At 37.2% G+C, this 12,934-nt stretch overlaps 1 long non-coding RNA gene across 1 annotated transcript in view; it reads left to right on the plus strand.

Moving 5' to 3' along the window:
* The first annotated feature begins 7,201 nt into the window (after positions 1 to 7,201).
* The window catches only part of LOC114817874, a 65,002-nt gene continuing 59,269 nt past the window's right edge, over positions 7,202 to 12,934 (plus strand). The window contains exon 1 of the long non-coding RNA XR_003765735.2: positions 7,202 to 7,463. This is a non-coding gene — a long non-coding RNA (uncharacterized LOC114817874). The remainder of the gene's footprint in view (positions 7,464 to 12,934) is intronic.

The following is a 12,934-nucleotide window of genomic DNA, read 5'->3' on the forward strand; positions in this document are numbered from 1 at the left end:
TTGTATATCACCATGTCTTTTGTTGCTCTCCTCAAGAAGGTGTGGTAGGCTATAATACTTCAGTGCACAGACGTCAAGTGGCAATTTTCCTTCTGAACTTTGACATTTGTGGGCTGAATTTATACCTCACAATTATTAGATTGTACTATTACATGTTTGATATCTTTTTTCTCCCCTTTTGGTAGTACTATAACAAAAACAAGAAAATAACTTCCATTTGACATGGTATTGGGTTGTAATTTACTTGCTTTTGTGTACTGAATTGAGATTCCCCTAATTAACATGTTCTTTTGCATCAAACAATGATGTGAACCCCAGGCAAGGCACTTCTGTACTGTATTCAGTGCTACTGGAGCTCTCAGGATAAGATCCAAGTGTACACAAGGAGTGAAAGGGATAAGGAGCTGCCTCAGAACAGTCATTTCCTCTAGCCTAAGCACTCTCCTCCTCCCTTTTGGTATACTGCCCAGGAATAGAGTTCATTCTCAGCGACTCTTAGGAGAATATCTAGAGCCATAAACAGTCTCAAATGCAGTTTACCAGGGATGAACTCTCAGGTTTAAGCCCAAAGAATAATGGTTGCTTGTCCCTGAAATAGTCACACTGTGACTATTCTGCCAACTTATTTCTCTGTGGTTGAAAGATGAAGATCTAAATGACAGAGAGAGAATGATTTTTAGCGAAAATATTGCCCAGAAAAGTGAAAATGGACAAGGGTAAGATCTAATCGAGATCTAATCCTTCCCAATTATACCATTTACAGAGACCAAACAAAGATACATTTTCTAAGGGTAAAACTGGAGGTGTGACTTTAGAGTTATATACATTTCAAACAGATTTATGGAGTAGTGCAGGAATGGACAGGAGGCAGTTTGGCCTAGTGGAAAGTGCCCAGGCTGGGAGTCAGAGGACCTGGCTTCTTAATCGTGGCTCTGTCACTTGCCTGCTAGGGGACCTGGGAGAAGTCACTGAACTTCTCTGTGTCTCAGTTTTTTCATCTTTAAAATGGGGATTCACTACCTGTTATCCCTCCTACTCATACTGTAATCTCCAAGTGAGACAGAAAATGTTCTCACCAGATATCTATCCCAGCATTCAAAGCACTTAATAAATACCACTATATAAGCACTTAATTACCACTATCTAAGCACTTAAATACCATTATTATTATGGAAAGGCAGTTTCCTCTATCTTTCCTCCACTCTAATAAGCTTGATGAAAGCCAGGATATTCTAGGAGTTTTACTCACAGGAAGAGGCAAAATTTCATAAAGAGAAAAAATCCACACAATGTTAACCCATAGGAAGAGTGTTGTGTCTAATAGGATATGAGTACCAGGCTTTTGGCAAAGCTTTTCTACAATGTGAATGATACTATGGTCATAGTCTTCTAACCCCCATTCTATTGCTTCTCCTTTTTTCTTTGATGCGTGAATAGTTCTCAAAGGAGAGCAACAAATATAATTCCCTTTTAAAAATAATGATGCCCCTTTTGAAGTTTGTACAAAAGCTAGTATTCTCTTTGCAGTACATATTAATGAAAAATGAAACAAAAAGGATAATTTTAGCTTAATTAAACAGGTAAGAATGGCCAGAAAAAGCATTTAAGTTACTGGGATTAAAAAACCGTAGGAGCTGGTTAGCACCATTAGTGTTATAAAGAGGATTTAGGACAAATCTCGCCTTTCACATTGATTTGTAAATATTTGTTTTCAACAGTTTCAACTGTTTCAACAGTGGTTAAGGGAAAAAGATTCAGAAAAATTAAAGGGGCAAAATTATTAACAATTTCAATTTCCTTTTCACTGTTTATCTCTTTCAAAGATTAGATATATGCAAGCTATTCCCAAAGAGCATTTCTCTTTCCTCTTAACATTCACAGTGTATCCCATATTCCATAAAAACTCTAACCTTTGAAATATTTCCTTGTGCTACAGTGCTGAGTTAAATGTGCTCTATGTACTTGGATTTGAGTGCTTCTAAAAAGGAAAATTAAAAGCATTTTTTAATATAGATGTAAACATGTTGTCTGAAGGCAAGAAAAAGGAAATGGCAGGAATCCTCTGGAGAGAAATTACAGCATTTAGGTAGCAATCATCAGAGTAGAGGAGTGACTAACTGGGCTACATTCCTGAAGACAGAAGACTCCAGTCTCAGTCAACTCAACTCAGGGCTATGTCATGTTAAGGCAGATAAATTGAGCATCATGCACTTTGCTGGGTTGGAATCTTGGACTGAGACTTTCAAAAATGAAATCTCGTTTCCTCTGAGTGGGAAATCAAAGAGCTACCAGTCCAGTTTGTTAAAGGTGTCTGATTAATTCTAATGCAGCATATGATCTTTTTCCAGAGAAAACATTATAAAATATGCATATACTTTGTTTTAATAACATTTTAATCAAATTTCTGAATAAATTGTTCCCTCTGAGTTGTCTTTTATTTGTTTCTTGACAATGGTGTAAGAATGAAAATATGAAGACAATTCTAACCGGGGTTAATTCTCATTGTACCTGTGATAAAAGGATTACATTGCTTTTAGACTCTCTGCAAAGACAGCCTTGACTAAAAAGGGAATAATGCAAAAGAAAACAAAGAAAATGAATCAAAGAAATAAATCATCAAGTGATACATAGGGCACAGTGTAAGAAAGTAATTAGCCTCTATACAGTAAAACCTTATAAACAAAACTAATAATGAATTTGGAGAATTAGGTTCTGATGTTATATGCTTGAGAAAGACTGCTACTGTGTACTATAATGTTTCACCTCTGAGGAAATCATATGTAAAAAGTCTTATTTTGGTCAGAATTCTACCATTTTTAGAACTAGACCATTCTTTATGAAATAGAGGTGACAGTGCAGGAGTGAGTTCTTCCATTTGTACTTTTGGTCTTTTCAAATTATATATTTAGCACTGTTCTAAACCTGTCCAAGTTCTCCATGGCCACCAATATTCTTGAAATTCAGAGCCCTTTTTTTATCATACTTTTGACTAAGAGTAGCACTATCAAAGCTTTATCCACAACAGACCATGAAGTTTATCAACCAAACTATATATCCTAATATTAGGCAGATCCATGACCAAAGAGCTTGGGAAGAGTGATTTGGATGCTATTTATTTGGGCAGGTAGCTAATTGGGATGGGGGATGGGGGGAGATCACAACCTCCATGGTACTAACTTAAAGTTCACTTTGAATTATTTTTCCATGGATCCCTGCACCTTTGGAAATGTGAGATATAAATGTAGACAAGAATCTCTTGCAAACTTTCCCCCTTGCTAACCCTGATTTTTCTAGCTCATGGGAGTGGTAGATTCAGTCAGCTGGACTGTAGATGCCAATCTGCCTGACATCCTGGATGACTGGTTTCTTTTTTGAGCTTGGATTGAGTTCAATTGTCCTGAGCTTTGTCATTTTCCATGGTGTAGAGTGCTGTCACCCTCACAGAATCTTTTGTATTTAACAGTTGATTCCTTTATCCTCATCAGAGGATATAGAGAACCAGGAAATTCCCAAAATAACTTTGAAAGCCCTGATGATTCCACAAAATTTGAAGTGTCAGGCAGGTTCCTTAGTTTCCTCCAAATAAAATGTCATTGCTTTTCCTCAGGTCTAACACATCCTGCTGCTTCTGAGTCTTGGAACTATTACCAAATGAAATACTAAATGCTTTCAACACTGATTCATTTAGTCCCTGTAAATTGAGGGAAATAGTTTTAATTCCCAAGGCACAGAATGGAAATGAACCCACCTTTAATCATTGAGCTAGAAGTCTGTGAAGGACCTTATGAGATTATTTCAGACATGTAATGTCCATTTCAAATTGATGTACATGTTCTCCATGGAAGAAGATTCCAGTTGCTGATTTTTTTTTTTAATGTTAGTCTGTTACAGTGCCTTACAGTTCTTTTATATTGCATCTCCTAGGTTAACCTAAACCCTTTATTCATTAATATGCCTAAATATTTCAATTGGCATTCTCTTATTTTCTCAAGGAAATACATATACTGAATTTATTTTCAGGTATAGAAAAAAAATTTAAGGAGACCAGTTGGATCCTCTACCCCATTATTTTCTCCTTCTCTTAATCAGATTTCTCTGAGAGGGATTTACAAGATCATTTTCCTGTTGTCTGAAGGATTCACCCCTTCTTTGGGCAACTTTCAGCCTCAAACAAATCTTCCTTTAAGTTACAATGCTTCACATCTTTTCAAACCTCCATGGTAGATAAGTGTAAATAAATTATCAAAAGCTGTAGGATATCAGTGGAAATATCAGAATATCAGAATCCTGATTCTGCCTCTATTTCAGCATAACCATAGGTAAGCCCTGGACACTAGGAAATTTATGACAGGACATAAGTCTGGAAATAGCACACAAAGCTTGTAGACAGGAAACTTGGAACAGTGTGGTAATTCATCTCCAACTGCCAAGAAGAGAGAAATCCTTGATGCAAAAGAGAGAGACAGCAGCACAAAAGGACACAGTTGAAAATAATACAGGTAAACACATGCAAAGAAAGGAATATACAGATACAGAAAATGCAGAATCAAGACAAGTGTAGAACAGAGGTGGAGGAAAGCAGAAGGAACCAGAGCTAACAGCCTATAAACAGAAGAGCTTATGTAGAAAGACAGATACACTTCACATCTGAACCATGGACTTGTGTCCAGTTAGAATGAAGAGCAATTTTTGCAGTGTCCAGTTAGAATGAAGAGCAATTTTTGCACCGATTAATAGAATCTTTGCCCCTTAGAAATCAATAATGCTGAATATACAGTCTTTCAAAAAATGATTATTTTTATTGGCATGAGCTATATATGAGGCATTACACAAAACATAAAATTACATTTTACTCTCCCCTTATCCAGTAGGAATAGCATCTAAGTAAATAAATTGTCTAGCTTTGTTAAAGAATGTCACTGCAAAAACAGACTCTTTAGTGTTTCAATAAAATGATATATCGACATACAGCTCATACAAAGGCTCTTGAAATATCAAAATACATGTGTGCCATTTCTCTTAATCCAGCACAGAATGAATGCCTTAAAATCAAATTCTTAAACTGTACTTCTGTCAAATCATGGTCATACAATTCAGATAGCACTAAGCTATGTACTGAATGAATGCATAAATAGCAAAAGGAACTGCCATTATGGCAAAATAAGAAACCATGTAAAAAGGACAACATGTTTTTGCAGGCACATTTTTTTATTTCAATTGTACAAAAGAAAAGGAAAAAATAATATAGTTGTGACTTGAGATAGTGTATGCCAAGTTAAATCCAAATGCTGACAGCCCCTTAACTCCAAGCCATACTACAGGACACCACTATAATTATTTCCACTATTTGTTTTGCTGTCAGCAGCTCAAATTCCTTGCATCAGACACAGTGAGATAAGAAAAGGATTTAACTTGGTAGCCTTGTGCAGTATCCAGAGAGATAGGCAATCTTCGTTGTTAATACTGACTAAGGTGGGAGTGCTAGAAAGTCAAAACGTTCATCTCTGTCTCATCTAGATACGCCCTTGGAAAAGGAGATGCCAAGAAGAGGTCAGGTTAGTAGCCAACGAGGCTAGCTTATTGAAGATATCTGTCCTCCCTTCCTTTTTGCTAATGAGATTCGTAATCTAAAAACTTCTCCTGTGATCTGTCTTCATGTGGCAAAATATGTGTAAAGGATCTTACACTAGGTTGTAATTCAGTTTGTATAGTTTCTGATACAACTCTGAAATCCACTGTAGTCTTATAGTTTCTTATGCCTACTCTAACAGAATCATTCCTGACAGAGGTTCCATTATCCTCAAACGCAACAGCTCCCTGACCTACGATCTCTTTACCAGTAGGAGACATGCAAAGCATAATGGCCTAGTGGATAAAGCACGGGCCTCGAAGTCAGACGGAGCTGAATTCTAATCCCTGTCCCACCATTAGTCTGCTGTGTGACTTTGGGCAAGTCAGTTAACTTCTCTGTGCCTCAGTTCTCTTATCTGTAAAACGGGGATTGGAACTGTGAGTCCTATATGGGACTTCGTCCAACCTGATTATCTTACATCTATCCCAGCATTTAGAACAGTACCTAGCACATAGCAAGTACTTAAATATTTTATGATGATGAGGAGGAGCATTATTATTTATGTATCCTCCTGCTATTTAAAATTTAACTTGTCCAAAATTCATATCACAGCTCCCTCTTCTACCCTTAACAATGGTATCCTGGCCTTCTGAATTACATATACAGAATTGGGAACTTTCTTTAATATTTCTTGTATCTTCCTTTCTCAATGCCGGCTACCCGGGGATTTTTACTATCTTTGGTCTGGATAACTGTATCAATATCCTTTCCCTTCATCCTGGTTCTAGGCTGTTCATCTCCAATCACAGTGATATGAACCATGTTTCTCACATGTCTGCTTACATCCGTTATGATGAACACAGAGCTCTTTAGTGAAATGTCACAGTTCCTCTAAACACCTTCTTAAAACAGCTATTATTGTCATTTTTTGAAGATATTATAGGGGAATTAAGTGTCTTAGTTGATTTGGTGGAATAGTCTTTACCTGACCTGACTCTCTTAAGGTCTCCATGGTAAATTTTAATACTTCCAGAAATCACTAAAGAGCAAAGCATTATTAATTTTTTTCTATAAGCAGCAATCTATGAATGCAATTACATCAACACAAATTTAAACAATTTCTCTGTGATAATAAGCCACCTCTATGCATATACAGAATAATGTTGTGTAGAAGAAAAAGTACCAACCTGTTACGGAACTCTCTCATCTAGATAGATGCTTAATCAATAGCAATAATCTAACAATTTTGCCAGGTAAAGTGTGTATGCATTTCCCAGAGAATTTTCCTTATCAATGTAATCTGAAATAGCATCCACATCAGAAGAACTCAAGAACTCTTTGAACAGCTAACTTTATTTTAATAGACCTGGGATTTTCATTCTTTTCTTTTTTTTTGCACTGACAAAAGTCAAATTCAGGTTGAGTCATCAGTACTAAACTTAATCCAAGTGGAAGGGAACATCTAATTCTGAAAGAACATTGGTTCTATGTATAAAATAGCCTAGGAGCATTCAATTTTATTCTTAGCTCTGTTTTCCATGTACATCGGACTTAATATGCCCCTTGAAACTCTAAAGAGATATAAGAATTGCCTTAAGGAACCACAGAGTGAAGGGGAGTTTTCCTCTGTGCTCTCCAGTTTCACTTGGAAAATAACTCAACCATTCCCTGAAGCTGCGCTCCAAGATATGCAGCTTCAAGCTAGGGAGAAGGCAAAATGAGAAATCCATGATACCAATCCAAAGAGGATGGAGAAGTCACTGTGGGATCTTGCTGCAGTGCTTCAAAGCACAGGAGCAGGAGTAATCCACCTTCTTGAAAGGGAATCTCCACCTCCTTTGCAAACTTGTCGAGGGACCTCTGAAGATTATTTAGAAAGACCATTCATAAGGTAGGCAAGTTTGCTCATTTCTTTATCAGCTTCTCCACCATCAACAATTTAGCTCCTGAAAGGGCTGGTTGATAGAATCAATTATTATTTTACATGAGTATAATAACAATAATGATGTGTATATATATATGATTCTATTTTTCTTGATGGTATTGACACCTGACTACATATTTTGTTTTGTTGTCTGTCTCCTACGTTTAGACTGTGAACCTGTTGTTGGGCAGGGATTGTCTCTATCTGTTGCCAAATTGTACATTCCAAGTGCTTAGTACAGTGCTCTGCACATAGTAAGTGCTCAATAAATACGATTGAATGAATAATAGTAAATAATCTTTATTAAGCACTTAAATGCCAAGTACTGGGTAAGAAACAAGGTAATCAGATCAGACACAGTCATTGGTCCTCACAGGCTCAAAGAGATGGAAAATTGGTATTTATTCTCAAGTTTCCAATGAGGAACCTGAGGCACAGAAAAGTTATGGACTTGCCCAAGGTTACATAGCAGGGGAATGGCAGTGTTGGGACAAGTACCACGTTTCTTGACTACTAATCCCATGCAATTTCCTTTGAACTATGATGACTCACCTGCCCCAATAACCTTCAGTTGTTATTTGAAAAATTTGGTACCCCTGATTAAGATGAGATGGTCCCTGGTGTACTGTGGAATATACCTGAATACACTGGAAGAGCAGTTTCTCATACTGTAAGCTCCTTTTGAGCAGGAATCATGACTATCAATCCTGCACACTGCTGTGCCTGCTTTAAGTGCTCAATAACTAAAAAGATGCCTATAGTCGTTTTGTCAGCACACATTCTCTTAATTTACACTTCCCAAATGGTTTCCAGTGATTTTTACCAGGATCAGAAACCCTAAGTTTGGGCCAAGACTAGAAGCAAGTCTAGAGATTCTAACATGCACTCCATGAATTTAAGTGCCTGATCCAAAGAAGATCTGGCATAGAAAACCTGAGACTCAGAAAGGACTTTGACAATGAATACTCAAACCAAAAGACTTGGTGCAGGAAAAATGCTAGATAGATATCAACCAGCTAAGACTACCCCCTAAAAAAGGAAAAACTCAGTATTTGAAGAAAGACTATTTCAGTTGGTTTTAAGCAGAGAATTCATTGATTGTTACTTTAACTGAAGACAGCCTGCTTAACCAGAGAAGAAAATTGATTAAAAACAATCTCAATAGCCTTTATCATAAATTTTTTTGATCAGTTTTCACTGCAAAGATAAGCACATTAAGTAAGCCACTGCCGCACAGCACAAGTGGTATATATTGTATGCAAGTAGCTCATTAGAATGTATAGGGTTCTTCACTCTACAATGTTCTTTTTCTTTAACAAATGAATCAAATGGCCAATCTTTGTAACAGAAAGGAAATATATTTCTGTCACACTATTTTAAAAAAACTGTTGTCATATTCTTCACCAACTTCATTGGTCCCATTTCCTAGATCAGTAAATACAGGGAAGGCATCCCTTGGCACAGTCACATTGCAAAACAGCAGTAGTGTTGGAACTAGAACCCAGTTCAACAGGATTAGAATTATAAATTTTTCTGCACTTCCAGAAGCACCTTTAAAAGTGAATTGTAGGATAACACTCTGAAGCACAAATCCACTGTAGTAATTCCTCGAGGAAAAATGTTTGCTGGGTTTAGTATCACTCTCCCAATCAAAATCAGTAAAAACCAATACCATGAGAAACAAGAGAGAGTTTAAAGAAAGTGTAAAACATCCCGTCAGTGCATTGTCTTTGAAATAGGGCATCTATAGCCCTCTTTTCCCATCCACACACACTACTTTACAAAAGGATCACCTCCCAAATGCAAATGGCATATATCAATATTACAATTGGGTCAGCACAAGGGAAATGCATTTATGGCTGCATTTCTTATTCAGTTCCATTTGTAACTAACAATAAATATCACAAAAGAGATTAGCAATAAGGGATTCGTTACCTAAGACACCAAGATTGCAAAGTTAGCAGTAAAAAAGAATTTAATAAGAAAGGCTAATTATGCTCACCCTCTTCATTTATAAAAAAAAGATTAAGAAATGATTAACTAAAAATTGTAATTATAATTTAATATTTCTTTTAACTTATGGTATGTGATAATAATTATGGTATTTGTTAAGCGCTTACTCTGTGCCAAGCACTGTTCTAAATGCTAGATTAGATAAAAGGTTATCAGGTTGGACACAGTCCCTTTCCCTCATGGGGCTCACAGTCTAAGTAGGAGGGAGAGAAGATATTCAATTCCCATTTTACAAAAGAGGAAACAGATTAGAGAAGTTAAGTGACTTGTCCAAGATCACTCAGCAATCAGCAGAGACTTGTCCAAGATCACTCAGCAATCAGCAGAGCTGTGATCAGAATCCAGGTCTTCTGACTCCAAGACCCATGTTCTTTCCACTATGGCCAACATGCTTCTCATGGATGTTTGAATTGCCACTGGGTTTCTAAATTGCATCTGGGATTTCTATGTACATGATATTTATATTCTTTACTTTCAGTGCTACCTATGAAGATATGAGGAAGACGAAATGATCTAGTTTAATATTTAGGCTAACGGAAGGAAGACATTTAGATATGAGGCAATGTGGCCAAATATTGGGATCTGGGTGTCTAAGACTTGAATTCTAGTCCTTGCTCTCAACTGGAGTGTTGTGTGACCTGGGAAGTAACCTCTCTGAATGTCAAAATTCTATATGCAGTAAACTGAGTATAAAATACCTGTTCTAGTTACTTAGAGATGTTGTGAAGGGTAAAATGAAGTAATTGAGGTTAGAATCCTTTGCAAAAATAAGTGTTAAACAAATTCATGGCATTATGAGAAGGAGCTAGGGGACAGATAAGAAAAGGTGTTCATTATCAGGATGTTGAAGGAATCCAAAGGTCAGGCAGCAGTTTCTCTCTTTCAAGAGGTCAGAAAATTGAATTATAGCTCATTTTCATTTTCAAGGCAAGTGTTATAACCACTGGGAATTTTCCAGCTGCTGTCCGGTGCCAAGGGTAGACAATGAGAACAGGTTTATATTCCTAAGGATGTTCACAAATGCTCTCATTACATCTGACTGGTGAGTGAATGGACATGAATAGAAAGGAGTACACTGAAGAGCTTATTTGAAAAGCAAGGAAATAACATTGAAATCATTTAAAACAATTGTCAAGTAGAACAATTAAGTTCTCAATCTAACACTTCTACTTTGATATCAGGACATAACATGTGACATCAATGGGGCAATTATTTTGGAATATTTTACCCTTAAATCTGGGTATTTTCATGAAAAAAATTGGGATTAACAATCATCTTATATATAATGCCCAAAATATTTCATAGAATTCAACAGCTAACCTCCAGCTGCATGGGACACATACTTTGTAATGGAGAATGAAAAGTGAAGTATAGATCATTATTATTAGATAAAATCTTGAAATTATTTTTGAACCATATTTATAGGAAGATAAATAAGGAGAGTGAGACTGGTTCTCAACTGTGTCATTTTATGCCATTTTATATCAGGAGTCCACATTGTTACGATTTCCACTTTTAGGAAGATATTTTTATAAGAATTATTATTGTTTAGTTATATTTTGTTTTCCTTCTACTAAAGAAAAAAGGATAACAGAAATAATAGTAATAATAATGTTGGTATTTGTTAAGCACTTACTATGTGCCAAGCACTGTTCAAAGTGCTGGGATAGATACAAGGTAATCAGGTTGTCCCACATAGGGCTCACAGTCTTCATCCCCATTTTAAACATGAGGTAAAAGGCACAGAGAATTGAAGTGACTTCCCCAAAGTCACACAGCTGACAAGTGGTGGAGCCAGGATTAGAACCCATGACCTTCTGACTTCCAGGCCCATGCTCTATCAACTATGCCAGGCTGCTTCTCTAAATGATGACAGTTCTCTCTGTGGAACAATAGAATGTTCTCACTGACAGTGTGATGGATAGTAAGTCACATGGCACCCTACTAGACAAAGGATCTAGGGCTATGAGCCTTTCTTACCACTCTTCTTTTGGTCACAGATTAGTGCAAAACCACCTCAATGACCTGGAGCATAATTGAAGATTCTTCCTAACAAGTATATTGCTATTCTTGTCCTTCTGAGATTAAAGATGGTATTGCTAACTGAAGGGGGCATTTTTCAGTATGCACAAAATGTGGCTGATAAAACCAAAGTGTGTCTGATAATCCCTTCCAATCAATTTACTGAAGTTTTTACTGTGTGCAGAGCACTGAACTAAGCACTTGGGACAGTAAAATGCAACAGAGTTGGCAAACATGTTCCCTGAAGATTCATCCTCGCTGTGTGTCGTACTCGCTTACTGCAGAGGCTAGTGCAATTTTCATTTTTCCCACATATCCAAGATCTTTCAAATTACCTACTCTGATCCTTGCCACATGGATAACTGCTTAATTCCCTCCTGCTGGGCTGAACCATCTACTGGGACTGGTTTCCAGCTACCTAAGGCTATTCCACACACAATGAGTGTTGCCTCACTGCACTATTTTATTTCTGCCCGTCTTATTTTCCTCTTCCATGCTACAGCTCACCACACTCAATGGGGCCTTTAGATCCTAGAGGACAGTGAACTTCAGAGTTACTCAAGGCTTAGCCAGCCAATCCTATCACAGATGACCGTGATGGAATATGACCTTCAGAACATCTAGAATACGGCCAGGTCACAGCAGTTATAACCAAGACTTGTTGCCTGGAGCTGCAAATTAAACAGACTAACCCCATTTTGAATATTGCTTACTCATTATTTTAACAATGTTTATTTGTATCCATTGTTTTTCCTTAAATTCACTTTTTATGGTTTTTGTTCAAAATACTGGGTTATACAGAGGCTAATCAGCTTGGACCCAGTCCATGTCTCACAATGGGCTCAAGGTCTTAATCCCCATTTTAAAGATGAGGTAACTGAGGCACAGAGCAGGTAAATGACTTGTACAAGGTCACTCATAAGACAAATGGAGTAGCAGGGACTAGAACCCCAGTCCTTCTGAGTCCCAGCCCCATGCTCTATCCACCGCCACTTTTACTGTTCCAAAAAACAGTTTACCTGCTCTTATATTGTGAGCCCCATTAGGGTCAGGAACTATGTAATCTGCTTATCCGGCATTTATCTTAATGCTTAGCATGAAATAAGTACTTAATGCTTACTACCACCACATCTGAGGCTGCAGAAAACCTTGAAGGCCGTCTTACTCATTCCCTACCTTGAATGTATCTTTCGACAGACTGATATTTTCCCAATCCAATCCCCTGAGGTTCAAGCCATATGTAGCCTCAAGCTTAACCATGTGACACAGTATTTAGGTGCCGACAAGTATACTTGTGCTTTTTCAATGATGCAACTGATCCTTTTTGCTATTGATATTGCCTTTCCTGATCCTCTCTTTTTAGTCTCTTTTGCATTTGGATGTTCCAGGAATACAAATTTTAC

This window comes from Ornithorhynchus anatinus, chromosome 17 (genome assembly GCF_004115215.2).
Source record: "Ornithorhynchus anatinus isolate Pmale09 chromosome 17, mOrnAna1.pri.v4, whole genome shotgun sequence".
NCBI classification, from domain to species: domain Eukaryota; kingdom Metazoa; phylum Chordata; class Mammalia; order Monotremata; family Ornithorhynchidae; genus Ornithorhynchus; species Ornithorhynchus anatinus.